The sequence below is a fragment of the Lepeophtheirus salmonis genome, chromosome 6, assembly GCF_016086655.4.
Source record: "Lepeophtheirus salmonis chromosome 6, UVic_Lsal_1.4, whole genome shotgun sequence".
Lineage (NCBI taxonomy): Eukaryota > Metazoa > Arthropoda > Copepoda > Siphonostomatoida > Caligidae > Lepeophtheirus > Lepeophtheirus salmonis.
In genome coordinates this window covers 38,810,943-38,829,047 of record NC_052136.2, presented here as the reverse complement: position 1 = coordinate 38,829,047, position 18,105 = coordinate 38,810,943, and the positions used below count along the sequence as shown (strand labels likewise).

Genomic DNA, 18,105 nt, shown 5'->3' with positions numbered 1-18,105 from the left:
TTTGAAAATATCTATTATTCCTAGATATACAGTAAAGATATTATCTAGTTTCTTTAATCGAAGAACATGACCGCACTAAAATTTTTACTCCTCACGATTATACATATATGTAATTTGATTTGGTATTTTTCCCATAGTTATGTAAGAATGATCGTTGATGGTGATGACGTGTCAATAATAATGTAACTTCTCAAAGAAAAATTCGGTTTGATACACCAAAAACTTTAGAAAATTGGTTATATAGGACTGTTTAGGACAGTCATTGCTACATTGTACTATCCTTTTGTTTGTACCTAAATGGTGGATTTTATTTCGGAATCTGAACTAAACGTGCATTTCTTTATTAACTAATTTTATAAATGTAAGCATTGGATTTTTGTGGTGAATTATGGGCTTCATAATTTAAATTTCTTGTATGGATTAAGATTGCAAAGAATATTACCTATAGTAGCTAAATAGCTGTGGTCCTCAAGCTTATTAGAATGTTTATTATCTGGGAAAATATCAAGACATTCAAGCTCAGCCACTATTATAACCATAATAGCTTTTGTACTACGGTTATATATATGATCTAGCTTTTTTTATTTAAGATAAAGTACAGAAAATTTTATGAAATTAGCTGAGATGTACAAAGAAGTTTTTCATTAATTTCATTTATTAAAATACATTCTGGAGGCCAATGTATTACAGTATGATCTTGCCATACTCAATTGACACCACAACTGAATATTGTCCTTCAAATGGAACTATAAATATTTTTCTTTTCAGTTATGACGAGGCAGCCTTTTATTTATTCTATTAGGAATCAGAACAATGTATTAATAAAAATGAAAGTGATTAAGAGTTGAAGTGTAAAAATACAGTAGAACCCCATAACTCGACAACCTCGGAGCTCGAACAAGAGCTCAAGCTGGCCCGACTCAATTGACTTTTGTAAACAAAATAAAATTCCTGCTTCGGCGACATCCCTTAAATTAGTGATAGTTGGAAAACTGATTAGGAACTTGACTGCAGCATTGCTTTTTGATCCTCCTTCTGTAACGAATTATCGTTGAGTTCTCAGGTCCTACTTTTTTGGTAATTTGGATTCATTTTTACTATTTTTGTGTTGACGGATCACATCAGGGGCATCCGCAGGATTATTATATTTGGGAAGGGGGGGGATACTTAGTTTACGCTATTTAAAAAAAAAATTGCAAAAATTAAATTTCAAAAAGCCAAAGCTATTCCAAGAAAATTAATTTTTCCAATCCAACCTTTGCGGACGTTCTTGCACATTTATAGTATTATTTATCATTTTAATACAGTTAAAGTGAAGTTACTATTTGTATTTTCTAATATTTTCTGAATCATTTTCACGTTATTAGTCAAATGACTACACTTCATAAAATTAAGTCATTTTTCATAAACATTCTGCCTCATCTGAATAACGATCATTAAATCATTATACGTATATTTAATAAACAGAGAGTGGAGAGGGTGAAGAGACTATCTAGGCGACAAATAACTTTACCGTTCCGTAATCATCCATGAACTTTCAACCTCATTTGTACTTCCGTATAAAGTTTACTTCTCTCATCATGTGTCCCATATTTCTTTCCCTTCATGCTCTTTCTCACAGCTTAAATTTGTCATTTACATAGGTCTAGCTATTTGAATATGTAAAATAATAAAATAAGAATTATTATACATATATTCTTATCTACAAACACATCTTTCTTCCGTCGGAAAATCTTTCCGGATGGTTCCACTAACGCACATTCCTTACCTTTTTCTTATGTGAGATGAATTTATTTTTTCAAAAAATAAAAAAATAAATGACTAGGTTGACTGATGATAGAAATACTACTCATGTTTTGAAAGAAAAAAATTATACATAATTATTCAAATTGTTCCCTTCTTAAAATAGTTGTAGTTATATATTGACAAATGGAAAGGTTGAGAGAGTTTCTAATATAGTTGCGATTCTATATTGTATCTTAATAATTAAATTATATTTTGAGCTAAAATTATGTCCCTTACAGAAGGATATCGGAAATAAAATGAATTATATTAAAAGTACAAGTGAAGAATGATATCCCTTGTATATAAATAGAATGGTGTATGAGGTAGATTTTTGGGTTCCCTCCCACAAAATAAATAATAAGATATGAAAGAATTCATTGAAATACATGTCTACTTAACGAAGAAGAAGAACTTAGGTTCATATATGCGTACATATACTTTATATTTCTCTCATTTGTCTATGTTTGTTGTAAGTTCGTACTTCCTTAAATGATAATTATGACACATTGAACAAGAAAATAAGAGAAAATAAAATAGAGAGTACATGTTTAAGACTATCATTGTCATATTATTTCTTCACAATTTATAAAATGAATTAGATATACGAGCATATCTTTCATAATATTTCATTCGATACTATATTATAACATTACTTAATAATATTATATAAAAAGTGTAGCTATACAATTGTATTTCTATATGATAGCCAAAAACTTGTTCATAGAAATAATAAGATGGCCAATATATATATATATACGATGAGAAATCAACAAGAAATTGTATTCTTGTCCTTTTGGAAACTGAGCATAGGGATAGAACGACATATTGCTTCGTTTATTTATGAAAAAATAAATGCTGAAATAGACATGACGATGGGAATTCTGGTTCTTTTTAGACAGAGCCCTACAAGAGCTCTGTTTTTCTTTGGCTCCCCAACAGATCTTTTTTCTTTTGTACGAAAATATTTCAAAGGGCCCTTTTTTTAGAAAATATATCTTAAAAAAAAAATCTTATTTTTGCTTCAAATTTCATCCTGACGAAAAAAAATTATACTAAAAAGGCAAGAAATCCATAATTTGGGTGAACCTACTCCTGATTGTTAGGAAGCCGCTCATAGGGCTGTTACGTTCGCGGACGACACATCACTAGTATCAAGTTAGATGAGTGAATCGACAGCTGACAACAAAATATTGAGGGTGTTTTTGTATTGGCGAGGTAACGCCTTGACATATATATTCATAATAATATTGCTTCGTCATATTTTATTAAAAGCGTAGCTATACATTTGTATTTGTATATGATTGCTAAAATTTCTTCATATAATTAATAAGATGGTCAATATATATATATATACGACGAGTGATAAACAATATATTGTATTCCTGTCCTTTTGGAAACAGAGCATATGTTACTAAAGAAGGGATTTGTGTAAAGAAAAAATTAAGTTTACCGATTACAAATGGAAATACGGGCACACAGAGAGATTTCTTGGGGAGTTATCTTCTATGTATATATAATTTTTTCTTCCTTTTTGAAGATACTTATTTTGGATATTTTATGAAAAAAAAATTATTATATTTTTATAAATTTTTCCCTGACGCCTCGGACAGGATATAAAGAGAGGACAAATAAGTATATTTTTTAGTGTTTGTACCTTAAAACTGTCGACAATTAATGAATGTATAAAAATAAATCCCCGGACAAAGTAGAAAAAGGGACGTATCCTGAGAAATGTGGACAGTAGGTGATCCTATTTTATTAGCAATATTAGGACTCTTAAGTTATGAACTAGGGTCTACGTGAGGTTTGTAAGTCAAAATATTTTGTGACGTAATCAAAAACATAATATGTCATAAAACGTATGAAAATGCGTGAGTCTTACGCCAATTCTATTATACTTAGAACCCTGCAATACTGTAAGGAAATTGAAAAAGATTATTATCAGACCGAATCTTTAAAACCAAAAACTACAAGAGAATATAAAATAAAATATTTGACTTGAGGAATTAACTCCTTCTTCCTATAGAATACGCATGAATTAGGTAAGTGTAATGGCCTTCTCGTTTCTGTCGTAATTAATCTATATATGTATTTTCTAGGTGGTGAAGGAGTCCATTAACTTTAATATTTAAAAAATATATATTAAGTAACTAATATTTTTCAAAATGTATACTAACATTGCTTATTTATCAGTATGCTACGAATATCTTTGTATCACATAAATTCTCAATCAAGCCCCCTCCCCCCCAAAAAAAAAAAACACAATTATATCCTACATAATAGTAGGTGAAGTAAAAAGTTATGAGCGTTTTTTCTCTTTATTTTGACAATAAAACTAACATAGTTTTAGGATTATCGGATTTAGATGGTTCCAAATGGTTTTCTGGCTAATCTTCACTTCCTGAGTAACGAATTAGGTCCTCACATGCCGGTCCAACTCGACGATTTCTGTCATTTTGTGGATATTTTTGACGTCCATATTAACAGAACAGAATCATTGGAACCATCACTTTGCTGTTGTTTTCAATACTGTATTGGGTCAATAAGCATAACAAAAAAATTGCCCGTTTGCTCCGCTTTTTCACCTTGGTTGTAGTGATACTGAAGAATGTATCAAATTTTTCTTTTTTTACTTACATTTTGGAACACTGTAGCACACAACTGGCCACAAAAACGTAAATGAACTTTTTTTTAAGTGTACGCTTAACTTCTAACCATACTTAAAGTGTTTGTTTTTTTATGCAATGTCGTGAAATTTTGAGATATAGCTCACCAAAGAAACCTAGCTAAAAACGCTTATAACTTTTTACTTAATCTAATATACATAAAATAAACATACATAGTAATCATTTTTCCCGAAATTAATTTTTTTCCATTTTTAAAAATCACTCCACTTCCTCACTTCAAATGATCTGTCTGAAAGTTGGTGTGCTTTCTTCCAAGAGATGCTACTAATTAAACATAACCTCGATACGCTCCAGTAGTGCCATCTCTTGCACAGACTTTTCAAACGAGCCTCATACATTAGCCATTTTTTTTTAGTTCAAGAATGTTTTTGTGTTAACTCACCACGTCATTACATTATTCAATTAAATGTTATTTAATTTCAATTTGAAAGAATTAAAAAGCCCCTACAAATACTATTCAACCAATCCGTCTATTTACATAATTTTAGTGTAATAATGTATTTAAACATTTCTAGAACGACCATTAATATGTATCCTTGGAGTGGATGATGATGATATAAGTATACAATGTATAACCATATGTGTATCTTTTCAATATAAGGAGCTAAAAAAAATGGATGAAAAAGAATGTGGGTTTTGTTACTTGCTCACAGGTGTACGATTGGGCTCCTTTTATAGACAAGGAAAATCATATGATATTATTTATATGGTTTAGAAAAGTTGGGATTTGATAAAGATGCACAATTTCATTTTCCTACGATGTCATCTTTAGGTAGCACATCTAGCTCAAAGTTTGAAAGGAGATAAAAGTTCTTTATTTCGTCAATTAAGATAAAAATTCAGCATTAATCCTTATTTTACATTAATTAATGATGATAAACATTATTATAACTTTTAAAAAACATTAATAAAGTTTTTTTCTAAAGATATTCTATGGAGCAAATATAGAAATAACAAAAGAAAAATTGGATCTTTCCTTTCTTAAAATACAAAATAAATAATGAGTGCTTTACCTGGATCGTCAAATTTTCCTAACTTTTTTCTCTGTTTTGCTCAATAAGACCATTTTAGAAAAATAAACTTTTCGAATACTTTTTATAGGTTAGAAAAATGTCTATCAAAACTATTTTGTTCGAAAAGCAAATAATGAATTATTAGTGTCTATATTCACTAAGTAAAGATTTTTTTGCCTTTTTCATAATATGATTGATATGTGCGACCTAAAGATGACCTTGTAGGACATTGCAATTTTTCATTGGTAATTTTCATGGCTTATGACAACTGCACTATCTGTAATCGAAATTCGTACAAGTAAAAATCAAACCACTCAATTTTGAAATTAGATTAAGACTTAATAGGTGATTTTTATATCATAAGCAGAGCTGTATTCGAGTTCACCTTTTCTGAGTCCAAGTCAAGTCCGAATCCACCTTGTTCCGAGTCTATACTCATGTACCACAGGTCTGAGTATTCAAAATCTTAACTACAAATATACATATCATATATAACCGTGTTTAAAAAAGCTAAAGATGTTTCATAAATTAATCCGTGGTCGCCTGGAAATGTAGTCAAAAGAGAAATTGTAGTACATTAATCATTAATTATTTTTTTGTATAGTTAAGTTGGACATTAGATACATACAGAGTGGGGACCTATAACTTGCATTAACATTTGATTACGATTTCATTTCCTTTATTTTTCATTAGGTAACCAACAACAGCTGTAACAAAAATCAACAAGTTTTGTTTTTGGGTCATGTTTCCAAGTTGGAAATGTCGGAGCAACAACAAAAATGCAAAGCGTGTGTGATTTTCTCTGTGCTGGTGTTTGTTCACTGGCGATAAGGTTGTAGAGATGGTGTCACGTTAGCACTATCTTCAACATCAATAGATAAATTACATTCAAGTCACACAGTCAAGAAGAACCAAACTTCTGCAGTAACAATATTCCTTACTTTTGCCCTGTGTCCAGCCCTGACCTCAATCCCTGGACTTTGCAGTTTGCAGCGTCTTGGAGAAGAATGTCCACCACAACACTCCTCCAAATTTGGATTCGCTCCAAGTTGCCATCATATCAGCGTGCTATGCTTTACACGCCTTTCATCGTCAAGAGCTGCCAATCTGTTTACGGGTGTGTCTAGGCTACTATTGGTTTTAAAAGGAACATATTTTATAAAAAATTTAGCAAATCTAGTATTTAAACATTTTACCATTTGTTTTTGAGCTGTGTTTTCTTGATTCCATAGTATTAACGTTTTTAGTGATTTAGTTATGCTAATGCAAGTTTTTGAAGTTTTTGGGGGGTTCTCACTCTGTGCAATTGTAAAAAAAACTGGCATTCAGATATACGAAATATTTCTCACAACATATCACTGTTAGAATAAGAACTATCTACAAACACTTCTGAGCCTAAAGGCTAAATGACTGTAATTATAAGTTCATATGATTCTGAGTCCTCATTGTATGGAGTCAAGTCATGGCCGACTTCACATGTTCTAACTCCCAGTCAAATTTGAGCTTATATCTCAGTGTTGTGTCGGTGAGTGTGTCCCACAATTGAAAAGCCCGCAGTTTTAACAAAAAATACCCTGAGCTGCCAATGTTATAAACATTTTTTTCAAACAGAGAGATCCAGTAGAGCTGGGCCGTAGGCCCCCAAATTTTGAGAAATTTTTATAGTTATAACAATAAATAAAAAAAATGTCATAATTTTCTGAGAAAAATTTTATTTACAAAAATTTTTAACTCTTATTACTTTAATTTTTTTGTTTTTTATAAAATATTTTTTTTTCTTAAATTTGACATTTATAAAAAAAATAAAAATATTCTGTCGAAACTAAATAACGGTCCTTCTCTCCCAAAAATGCCTCTGAAAAGCTCGAAGGTGACAAAAAACCAACAATTTGGTTGGTTATACTTTTGGATTTCAAACCGACAAAACATTTTGACCCACAAATTACATACAGACCAGGGCCACGAAAGCTCTCAAATGGAAAGGGGGGAAGCAAAACATATTTTTTTCCTTTTTTGGGAAGAAAAAGGCTTTATAAAATTAATTGTTATTTATTTATTATTGAATTTAAGGGATATCCTCATTCCGATAAATTTCTTTCAAAGAAGTTTTATAGAGTCAAAGGTATTAATTATTCCCTTTCTTTGAGAGAATTTAAAACGGGGAATGAGAACTATGTACCCTCAAAGAAAGTGAATAATTAATACCTTTAACTCTTTAAAACTTCTTTGAAAGCGAATGGAAATACTAAAAAAATTGTCACTTTTAATCTGAATTATTATAAACATTTTATTGTTCACAAAATATTACTGATGGTAATTTTTGGAGGAACATGGAATAAGTAGAGTTACAAAGTAATACTAACTGCAGATTATTATTATTTTTTTCCCCCTTTTGGCTTCAAGAATAATTGACATTTGATCTTATACTAATCTATTAAGAAATGTGTATTGAGGTCAACAACAAATGACTTCATTTCATACGGTACTCTCCCACTATCATAAAAATTTTGAAAATACTTTTTGTCAGTTGAAAATTTCTACCTACCTCTCTTTTCCATAAAGTTTCCTGAACTTTGATTGGTTGAATTCTAATAAGATCTTGTTAATTAATGACAATTTTCAACCATTATTAAATGACAAATCCACAGTTGGGTAAAATTAGCTGACTACCAACTGACATAAGTTTTTTTATCTGTTTCAAGATAAAATAAATAAAATGACACTAATGTGTCACATCAATATTTCAAAAGTTTTTATTAAAAAAAGTTCTATTATTCATGTCATTTTCAAATATTGTTCGAAGTCTTTTAAAAATTATAGACGGCTTGATATTTTTTTCATCACATAATATTAATGCTGAAACTAAGACATTATATTACAATCAATATTACAAATCGGGAGAAAAAAAGTTCGATTTTGATTGATTTTTTAGTTTAACTTTTTATTTTCTTATAAAATATTGTATAAATATTCACTGTAAGGTTGTGTGAAATTGTTTAAAATTTAAATATAATTAAGTCAACTATTTGAGTAGTAGTAAAAAGTAAAAAATATTTTGGAGGCAGAAATAGTTCAGAAATTAAATTTAAATATGTCGATTAGATTACTTACATAAAAATAAATAACAATAAAATACATTGGATATGAAAAATATTTAAATTTTAAATCTTCCTATATCTAAAAAATTAACTACTTCTTACAATTATTCAAATGATTAATAAAATCATATTTTATTTCAAAACATTTTCAAACAACCTTACACTAAATATAAATTAAATATTCTATAAGAAAATTGAAAGTAAAACCAAAAAAATCCATCAAAATCATTTTTTTTTTACTACAAATCTTTTGAAGTTGTAATATAAGGGTTATTCTTTAGTTATAGCAATTATCGGTAATGTAAAAGCAATAGAAAAAAAATGTTAATTTTCATTAATGATCCTTCATTTAATTGATTTTGTATGAAAAGATTTATTTTGTAGGTACCGTATTCAAAATAACTTTATAACTAATTTATCTTCTGAATGCTATAATGTTTTTTATCCATTGTAATTAAGAACGTGATTAAAAAAAGAATTTTAAGGATATGCCTGCAGTGATTGAAAATTTAAAAGATCCTTTTCTTGTTCTATGGCTTAAATAACAATAATAAATGTGGCTTTTAGCCGGTGGGCAAAAATGCTGTTGCATGGTATAATCGTTGAAACGGTTACAGTGCCGAAGCTTGCATATGCCTTTACAAAAGTCTGATATTATGATTTAGTCAGCTTCAGTAGTTAGTGTGTTGGCTGGGTTCGGGCACCATGTTCTTGTATTTGACTTGGATTTGATAATAATGTGGAAATGATCAAAAGTCTAGTTTATATGGTTGATTTACACATTATTATGTAAGTTGAACTATCCTTCAGTTACTACATGTTGAAGAAAAGTATAACTTGATCCAAAAGAAATTTAACATGTCTGATAAAAGGAAATATATCCATTTTAATGTTCTGAACGTTGATATGTCGAACTGGAATTAGCTCTTGTTCAGTTGTAAACAATTTTCTACTATTAAACGAATAATTATTTCACAGTTGGGAAGAATTGGCTAACTGTGAAAAAGAATGGACATAAACAGTTTAGAATTTTAACATAAACAAACTAAATATAAATAAAATCTTTTTTTTTCATAGGCTATCTTTAAGAAAGCGTCTAATAAATAACAATAACTTTTTTCTTGTTATCACGGGAGGTTCGGAACTTTTAAGTTTTTTTTGTTTTTTTTCCCCCTGAGTCTTTAATATTCACTCTTTTCTTGGAGTATTTTGTTCTAAATCAAGTTTTTTTAATTATGGAAATCAGTATATGATCACCCTAATATAAATTTGTTAATAAGATAAATTTATCTGTATTACTCTATCATTTGAAAATAGTAACGATAGGATCTGATTTTTTAATGGAATGAATAAAACTGTGACTGAATTGTATTTCTCAATTTAATGTTATTGTATTGTTAACAATTAAGGACCTGTCGTAAATTAAATATACATATACAATAAACATATAGGACTGATAAAGAAGTAATTACTTCCTTCAAAGCAATTATATGCAAGTAACTGAATCTCTAATTGACCTTAACAGATTTTTAATATATCAATTTTTATAGTAGAGTATATCCTCAATTACTCTTACCTATCAAAACTAACATAAGAACGTCAACTAAAAATGTAATGCTTAAGGATATAAATAATTTATTTAGCAATGAGATAATGTGCTATGATTAGGGATTCTTATCACGTAGCTTGCTTGCTTCTTATATTTCTGGCATCGAAAAAACTATGTGCTGTGAGCTTTATCTGTTGTATCCAGTTGATAACTTGGTAGTTACAAGTTTAAACTTTATAATAATGTGTTGTTATTTACATGTGATTTGTGTTCTCTATAGTGATTTGAGTTTTCTATAGTAATTTGAAATATTCTTTCCAGTAAAATAATGTAGGCAGGCTACAAACATAGAAGGGCCCCTCAATAAAATTGGCATACCTACTTTTAGAGGTTTTTCTAAAAAAATTAACATATATGTAAGCTTTTTCTATAGCTAATAACTCCACGAATTGTTTTACTTTCTTCTTTTCAGCTAGCTATTCTTTATGAACTGATTCATAGTTTTTTGTATTATTTTTTGTTTTTGTTTTAATAGCCTTAATCCATTTAAAATTTGTCTTTGAAAAAAATTATTTTTGGTAATCTTCCAGAAGTCTCCGCTAAAACACGGATATGTTTATATAAACTATAGAATTTTGTCCACTAAGTAGCAAAATTAAAAAAAAAATGATCGGCGGACATAGACATAATTGGACTTACAAAATTGTGTTTTCTAAATCACAAATTTATATTGGTTAATAGACATAAATAACTAATTTAATTATGGCTACGTATACTTTCTTTTGTCAGCTACAACTTTGTGTTTAAAAAAACCGGGTTTAAACACCTTTAATACATTTAAATTCGATTTTTTTAAATTTGTCAAAAAATAAAGTTAATTTTCTCCTATAAAATATAAGTATGATCCGGTAAACTTTAGGACTTTGTTTTTCAAATAATTTTTTTTTTAATCGATCGACTGAGATAGACATTACTGGACTTGCAAAATTGCGTTCACAATGACTGATTAACAAAATATGAAATATTGAAGAGACGTCATTTATATAAAAACTTCAGTCGCATGTGTGATGTTATACTTAAAGGAAGTGTGTTCGTATGTTATATTTTTTAAATTATAATTTAAAATTGTTATTACCCATAGTATTTTAGGTATTTATGTTAAATACAATAATATATTTATTCATTTATAATTTGAGATTTAAACTTTTGATTTAATGTATGGTTGAGTAGTAATATAATTAGTAAAATAAACGTAAACAGATGTGCTTCGCATTTTCGCAGTTAAATGATCTAACAATAAAATCCACGATGGACACTTAATATTTGAGACAGATTTTTAAATTTAATCATATATATATATATATATTTCTAAAATGAGTTAAAAATTGTAGCCTTGTAAAAAGATTGTATTTATATATCAAAAACCTATTTTTTAATTGTCAAATTACGTTGTTGTTTTGCACTTGATTTTGTTACATCATTGGTAGCATTCAAGAAACAAAACAAAGCTGTGAACGGACAACCGCGTTATTTATTTTTTTGGGGGATTTTGTTTTTAATAATTTAGCATCTCTAGACTTAATTAGTTACTTAGTCTTTATTGTGCTTTTGGAAGGTGTAATATGTAACTTAGTTCTAGGGAAAACCTCCCACTCTCATTGTTATCCATTTTCTGGAAATGTTTATTTTATGAAGTTGATGTCTCATATTTCCCTTACATTCGTGGATTTGTTTGCTTCGTATCTCACTGTTTTCTTTTCTCAGAGACTTTAACCTTCTTTGATGTAGGTAATGAGATAAATTAAGCACTGATGTGATGTGTGTATAAGGAGCAATTCCGGAAATGAAGAAGTTGCCTAGTCTTACACAAATACAAATGAGTCCATGAAATAAAGAAAACTCTAAACTAAGTGCTTGAGTATTGTGTATATATTGTGTATACAATGAATTTCATTGAACCTCTACAAGTACTGAGTTATGTACATGTTTTCACTAATGATCAATTAAAAAAATTTCTCTAGAGGTCAAAAGAAGACATAAATATCTATTTTTTCTTCTTTAAAATATCTTCTTTTTTGAGGGTATCGAATTTTAACAACCAAATCCTTATTAGGTGAAGAATGTATTTTAGTTTCACACCATCATTTTTTTTAAATAAGAAAAGTTAGATTTGTCCAACTGTTGTTATTTATGGATTCCAAATGAGAAATTCTGAGAAATTTATGGAAAATTTCCACATACAAAAGCGCTTAAAGTTTTACAAATAAGCTTATAATAATCCTACAAGCGCCATACGCATAATATATATTAATTAAGCAAAGTTTGTTTGTTTGTCTGTCTGAATTTATGTTTATAAAAAAATCATATGGTACATTGTATATAATGCTCCCTGAAGTGTATAATTAATATATGTTGGTCTTAGGAATACAAATGTAGTCGTATGTATTAATGAAATATTGCAAACTCGTGCATGTAGCATCGAATATACATCACTGCTTGTTTTTGTTATTGGTCCCTTGTGTATGCATACCATAATTCATGTGCATTTTCAGTATATTTTAGAATTTGAATGAAATATAAATTGTGGTATGGAAAAATAAATTAACTCTCGCAGACATTTTATTTAGCTGACGACAGCCGCTGGTTTGTTCGTTTTTGTTAGTGAGTCCTCCAGAAACTCATCAGTAGGGCTGGGCATCCAGCGAATTCGATTAAAAAGCGGGAGCAAAATATTTAGTGTAGTTTGTTATTATTAATTTGCATCAATTTCTATAGCTACTATTAATTCTACGCTTAAAATAAAATATGGTATTAATACAAGAGACTTCGTTAGCGTCGACTAATTAATATTTTTCGTTATAATTAATCGTTTTTTATTTGTGCTTTTTATTTTACCCATACTTCTTTAACTTAATATCACAAATATACTTTATAATACTTTAATTTATAGGTTTACTAGTAATTAATTAAGAAAAAAGACATTTATTGCTACACTTAATATAAAACATAGTATCAGTACGGGCACATGTAAAAATAACTTTAACTTTTGGTGCCCTCGCAATAGTTTGCCGGATTAGGTATATTAGTGCAGTCCGTCCTGAAGGTGTTCTAGGGATGATGCATTGTTTATCCATCCCCCAAAATCATAATTCATTAAAAAAATGTAGAGAATGTAGACGGAATGTCTAAATTTACTAGTAATCTACTGTTACGGGTTAATTGATAATCATAAGTTTTTGACTACTCATTGTATGACATATCATATTAGCGACTTTTATTAATATTTGTTAATAAATCTATCATATAGAAATTGAAGTTATTAAAATTAAATATTCCGAAACTTTTTCCTATCATACTTCAAATTCCAAGTAGAATCCTCATTTTTCGTCATCTAAATAATTTGTAAAGCTAAGAAAAGAAAAAGTAAATTAATATGTTCAGTATTTAAAACGAAATATTTGCACGCCATTTAGAGTTAACACCCCTTTTGGCATCGTTCATGATGTTGTTCTTGACCATACTACTCTAGTTCTCTAACACCTTATCTCGGAGATTATGAACATTTAGCTATATGGTAATCCTAAATGTGAAGAAGTATTTGTTTTATTAATTTTTGAATATTTAAATACATCAATAATCCCTTACCCAAGTCTTTACATGAAGAAACTGATGATAAACACACTATTTGGACGCCATTTGAATCTAAGACCCCCTTTGAGACCATTCATGCTGTTGTTCTTGACCATATAACTGTATTTAGGAATAATTTATTCCTAAAAAGTCATTTGATAAATACTTACTCTTACGAATCTAGTATTTCAATATTCTATTTTATAATTAGCTTGTTCCTGGCACTTTTTACTGATAAACAGGATCTTATTTTTGTATGAATGGTTCTCAATATGCTGAAAATTATCTCTGAGTTATAATTTACAATAGATGTGTTTCTGTAAATTGTCTCCTCCAAATTTGCTATGTCTTGCAAATCATTGAACACTGGATTTTCCTCTAAAAATATATTCAATTTTGTTTTCAATGGTTCTAGTTCGACAATAGTCAAGCTAACATGTAAAGGAAGTCTACCTTCTAATGCGGTAATAGCCTCGGTAATTGTGTTGAGATTATGATTAATTATTGGCAATTCTTCATAAATAAACTCAACATTTATAATATCCTTAGTTTTAACGACCCTTTGTGTTTTTTTCATTAAGGTTGTTTAAATATTCCCTCATTACTTCGAATTTATTGAAATACTAATCAACTGCTTTCAACCACGATCCCTAGCGTGTGGCAATAGGTGCTTGAGATAAGGGAATTTGGTAAGAAGCAGTAAAGGTCTATTTTCTTAGGCTGGCATTTAAAAACATTTTGATATTTCTGAAATGAGCTCGTTTGTCTTTGGGAATTCTTTACGTGCAAGTTCAGCCACGTTATGGAGTCCATGAGCTATACAAATAATATGTTTCAATTTGGGGTAGCTTCTTATGAGATATTAGCCCGCTTTTTACAGTAGAACGCTCCATCCGTGATGATAACTTTTAACTTATTTTCATCAAAGTCCAAACCAAGAGTTAGTTGAATACACTGAACGGCAGAATTTGCAACATTAACGGCATTAACAACTTTTATCTCTATCATGTTGATTCGATAAGGACGACTCAAGAAACGGCCATCTAAATGACCTATCAATATAGTTGTCATTGATCGTCCCTGGGTGTCTTTAGTCTCATTAACAGCTATGAAAATATCCTTATCTTTAATTTTCCCTTTAATTTTGGAGATTACATCCTTGCTGACAACCTCCATTAATCTATGTAGAGTCCTTCTACTAGGGACGGGTCTATCGGCATATTTCTTCATAAAATGGGGTTCTCCACGGTTAAAAAAGGTATATTAAAGGAAATTAGCATTTTTAAGAGGTCGGTATTAAAGTTGTTAGAGTCATCGTTAGTCAAATGTTGTTCGAATGCATTCATATTCTTGACGTAGGATGAGGGCATTAAGTGTCGTTTGACTCTGGAGGCATCGCAGCATATGAAATATTTTTTGTCAAACTTTTATTATTCTCAAGGTTAATACTAATACAAGGTTATTCCATACCGCTTTTCCTACTGATGTTTGACTTCCACCACGATTTTAAATAGTGACGTCAAAATACGGTTACTATTAATCACATAATTTCTAGTATTATATGCTGTTAATATACCGTTATTATACTCTATGTCGTCAAAATATGTCTGTACGTTACATTAAACTGATAATTATAGCAAGCCTGAATACATAATCGTTTAACCTTGATTGTTATAATTTCATTATTAAGGAAAGTATAAAATTTAAGTATTGAATAGTTACGTGAGTGTGGTCATGAAAAACGGAGAGTAGCCCTGAGGATTTCTTATGGAGTTATCTTCTATATAATTAATACAAAATTTGTTTTTAGGGGACGCCTAATAGTAACCGGGAATGACAGGTACTACCGTAGTATTTGATACGTTAGATTCTTCAATTGAGCCATTTGACAGTAAGTTATATAAAAACTTATTGAATTTCAACTAGGTCTATGGATTGTTAAATACATTTTAAAAAATTGCAAACTTCTAATTTTCGACCTTCTAGTTTTGCAAACGTATTGCCAAAAAAGTGCTAAAACCCCATGCTTTTGTAAAAATTACAAATTCAATTTTTAGAGGTATTAAATGGAGTAAATTATTCATTTCATATAAATATCTGCAAGAATAATTAGTGCGTTACTTAAAATTGATAAAAATTGCAATTTATAACCAAAAACTCAAAATTCTTGATTAAAATAAATCAAAATTAAAAAAAAAAAGATTTCTAGAAAAGGACAATGATTTTAATTATTAAAAAATCACAAAATTATGCCCACACATTAATCTAGTGGGTGTATAGAGTTAATAGCTCCCAGTACAACATACAAAGTTTTTCAACTATATACAAAATATTTAAAAGAGTTTTAGATACATCTTTGAAGAGAGATGGGAAGCGTTAAGAGCAGTTTACGTCGAAACATCCTCTAGATTAAAGCTCACTTGCCCCACCGTCTGATCCGGACCTTCTGTGTGGTATATTTGCTTCATTTGTATTTGATTCCAAGTCAAGCCGGAGTCCAAGATAAGTCTGTGAGCAGAATCAAGCTGTGATAAAATATTATGTATAGATATAGATTTAATTTGAATTGACAAAAATCATGGGCATGTGTTGCCTCAGACAAAATTAAAAAAGAGGATATAATTATTTCCTTTGAGTAGCTAAATTGGACATTATAAATTCATATATATTAGCCCTGAAAATCCTAGACTGGTCTGTGACTTCTATTGGATCGAGCTAATTTGGTTCGTCAAAGAAGTTCGATCTGGACTCATCTCATAGCAAAATTTGGTATAGATCGGCCCTAAAGTTAAATTAGGTAAGAAAATGTCTTATATTAAACCAGTTTGATATAAGTTATGGTCTATACCGATTCTATAGATGAATTGTTGATGACGTAATGTGTCTTACATAATTGTGAACATCGACCTACAATAACATCATATGAAGTTAAATATATTGGTAAATCATATTTGAACAACACATAAATCAAAAAAAGGGAGAAAATCCGTCCATAGATAGAAACTGAAGGAACAATTAAAATTTGATATGAGATCGCGATCTGGACTGAAATATAGGTCCGCATCCGTGTAGAAAAAATCAATTAAGACCAAACAGGAAATCTTTTTTTGTCTTGGACCGAGTCTCAACACTAATATATACATACTACCCTAGTTTATAAGTCATAATTATTTAATCAAAAGTCCTCAATCAAGTAATATTTCTAAGTCGATTTCCAATCAATTGTTCAATATTCATTTAAAAATTTTTTTTGAAAATCGAATCGAAATTCGCCAAAAAAAATGGAAAAAAACGTTTTTGCATTAATTTAGCAAAAAAAAAATAGTTAATTGCATTTATTCATATTATATAAAGATGAACACAAAACTACCAAGATTTTTTTGGTACTTGCAAAACCAAAAAAGTAATGGGGAATAATACCTACGATAACTGATGATTTTTGCAGATATTGCATAGTCAGCTATATCTATGTATATTAAGAGTGTTTGACTCTCCAAGCAATCAAAGGCAATAAATATATGTATGTATGCACTTTGCCTATTCAATGAACTATTAAAATTAATAGCCCATGAAAATGATTTCTATGTATGCAATATGTACATAACTTCGTTTCCCTACGTACACGACTAATTAACAAATCATATAAACATATATATATTTAATTTCTCTTAACTTTAAGACAGAATTGAAGGATGTGTAGTATTTGTAGGAGGCATAAAAGTGGTGATATTTGAACTTTAGAGATGAGCTTCAGGGCTAAAAAGTAAGAGGGGAGAATTGAAGAAAGAGAGAGAGAGAGAAAGAAACCCCCTTCACAGCTCCACCTACTTTCTATTTCAGCTGTCTTTTTTATTTTTTTCTTTAACTTTTACTAATGATGTACAAAAATAAAAAAAAGTTTGTTGTTAACAACACGAGTCACTTGTGGGAGGCGGAGAGTTATAATATTCTTACTTATTGTTATAGTGTTTTTTTTTATTGCTGCTTCTTCATATTCTACCTTTGACCCTAGACCGCTTTCTTCCACTTCATATATAGTTGTAGTCCTATAAATGAATTTCCAGGGACCACACGAAGTACTTTTAAGAGCATGAATGGAATTTTAAAACAAATGTTCAAGAGTATTTCGTATGTAGATAATATTAATATGTTTGTTTGTTAGTTAGTGAATGGATAAGGATATTTAGTTACAAAGGTGATGTGAGGAAGAGGATGAAGAAAGTGTCAAAGTCAGCTTGTAAATAGGAATTTGTCTTTAAAAAGATTAATTATAACTAATAAGCCACAAACGCTTGTTAAATGTACATAATATTTTTCTCTTTTTTAATAAAAATAAGAAAAGA

The 18,105-nt window shown here is 29.4% G+C and overlaps 1 protein-coding gene across 2 annotated transcripts in view; it reads left to right on the top strand.

Moving 5' to 3' along the window:
- The first annotated feature begins 3,556 nt into the window (after window positions 1-3,556).
- Window positions 3,557-18,105, top strand: part of LOC121120496 (uncharacterized) — a 29,366-nt gene continuing 14,817 nt past the window's right edge. The window contains exons 1-4 of one of the 2 annotated variants that reach the window (XM_040715385.2): window positions 3,557-3,827; window positions 3,885-3,931; window positions 6,179-6,602; window positions 9,661-10,548. The gene's annotated coding sequence lies outside the window, so the exon portion shown is untranslated. The remainder of the gene's footprint in view (window positions 3,828-3,884; window positions 3,932-6,178; window positions 6,603-9,660; window positions 10,549-18,105) is intronic. The other variant, XM_040715384.2, reaches the window with a different exon arrangement.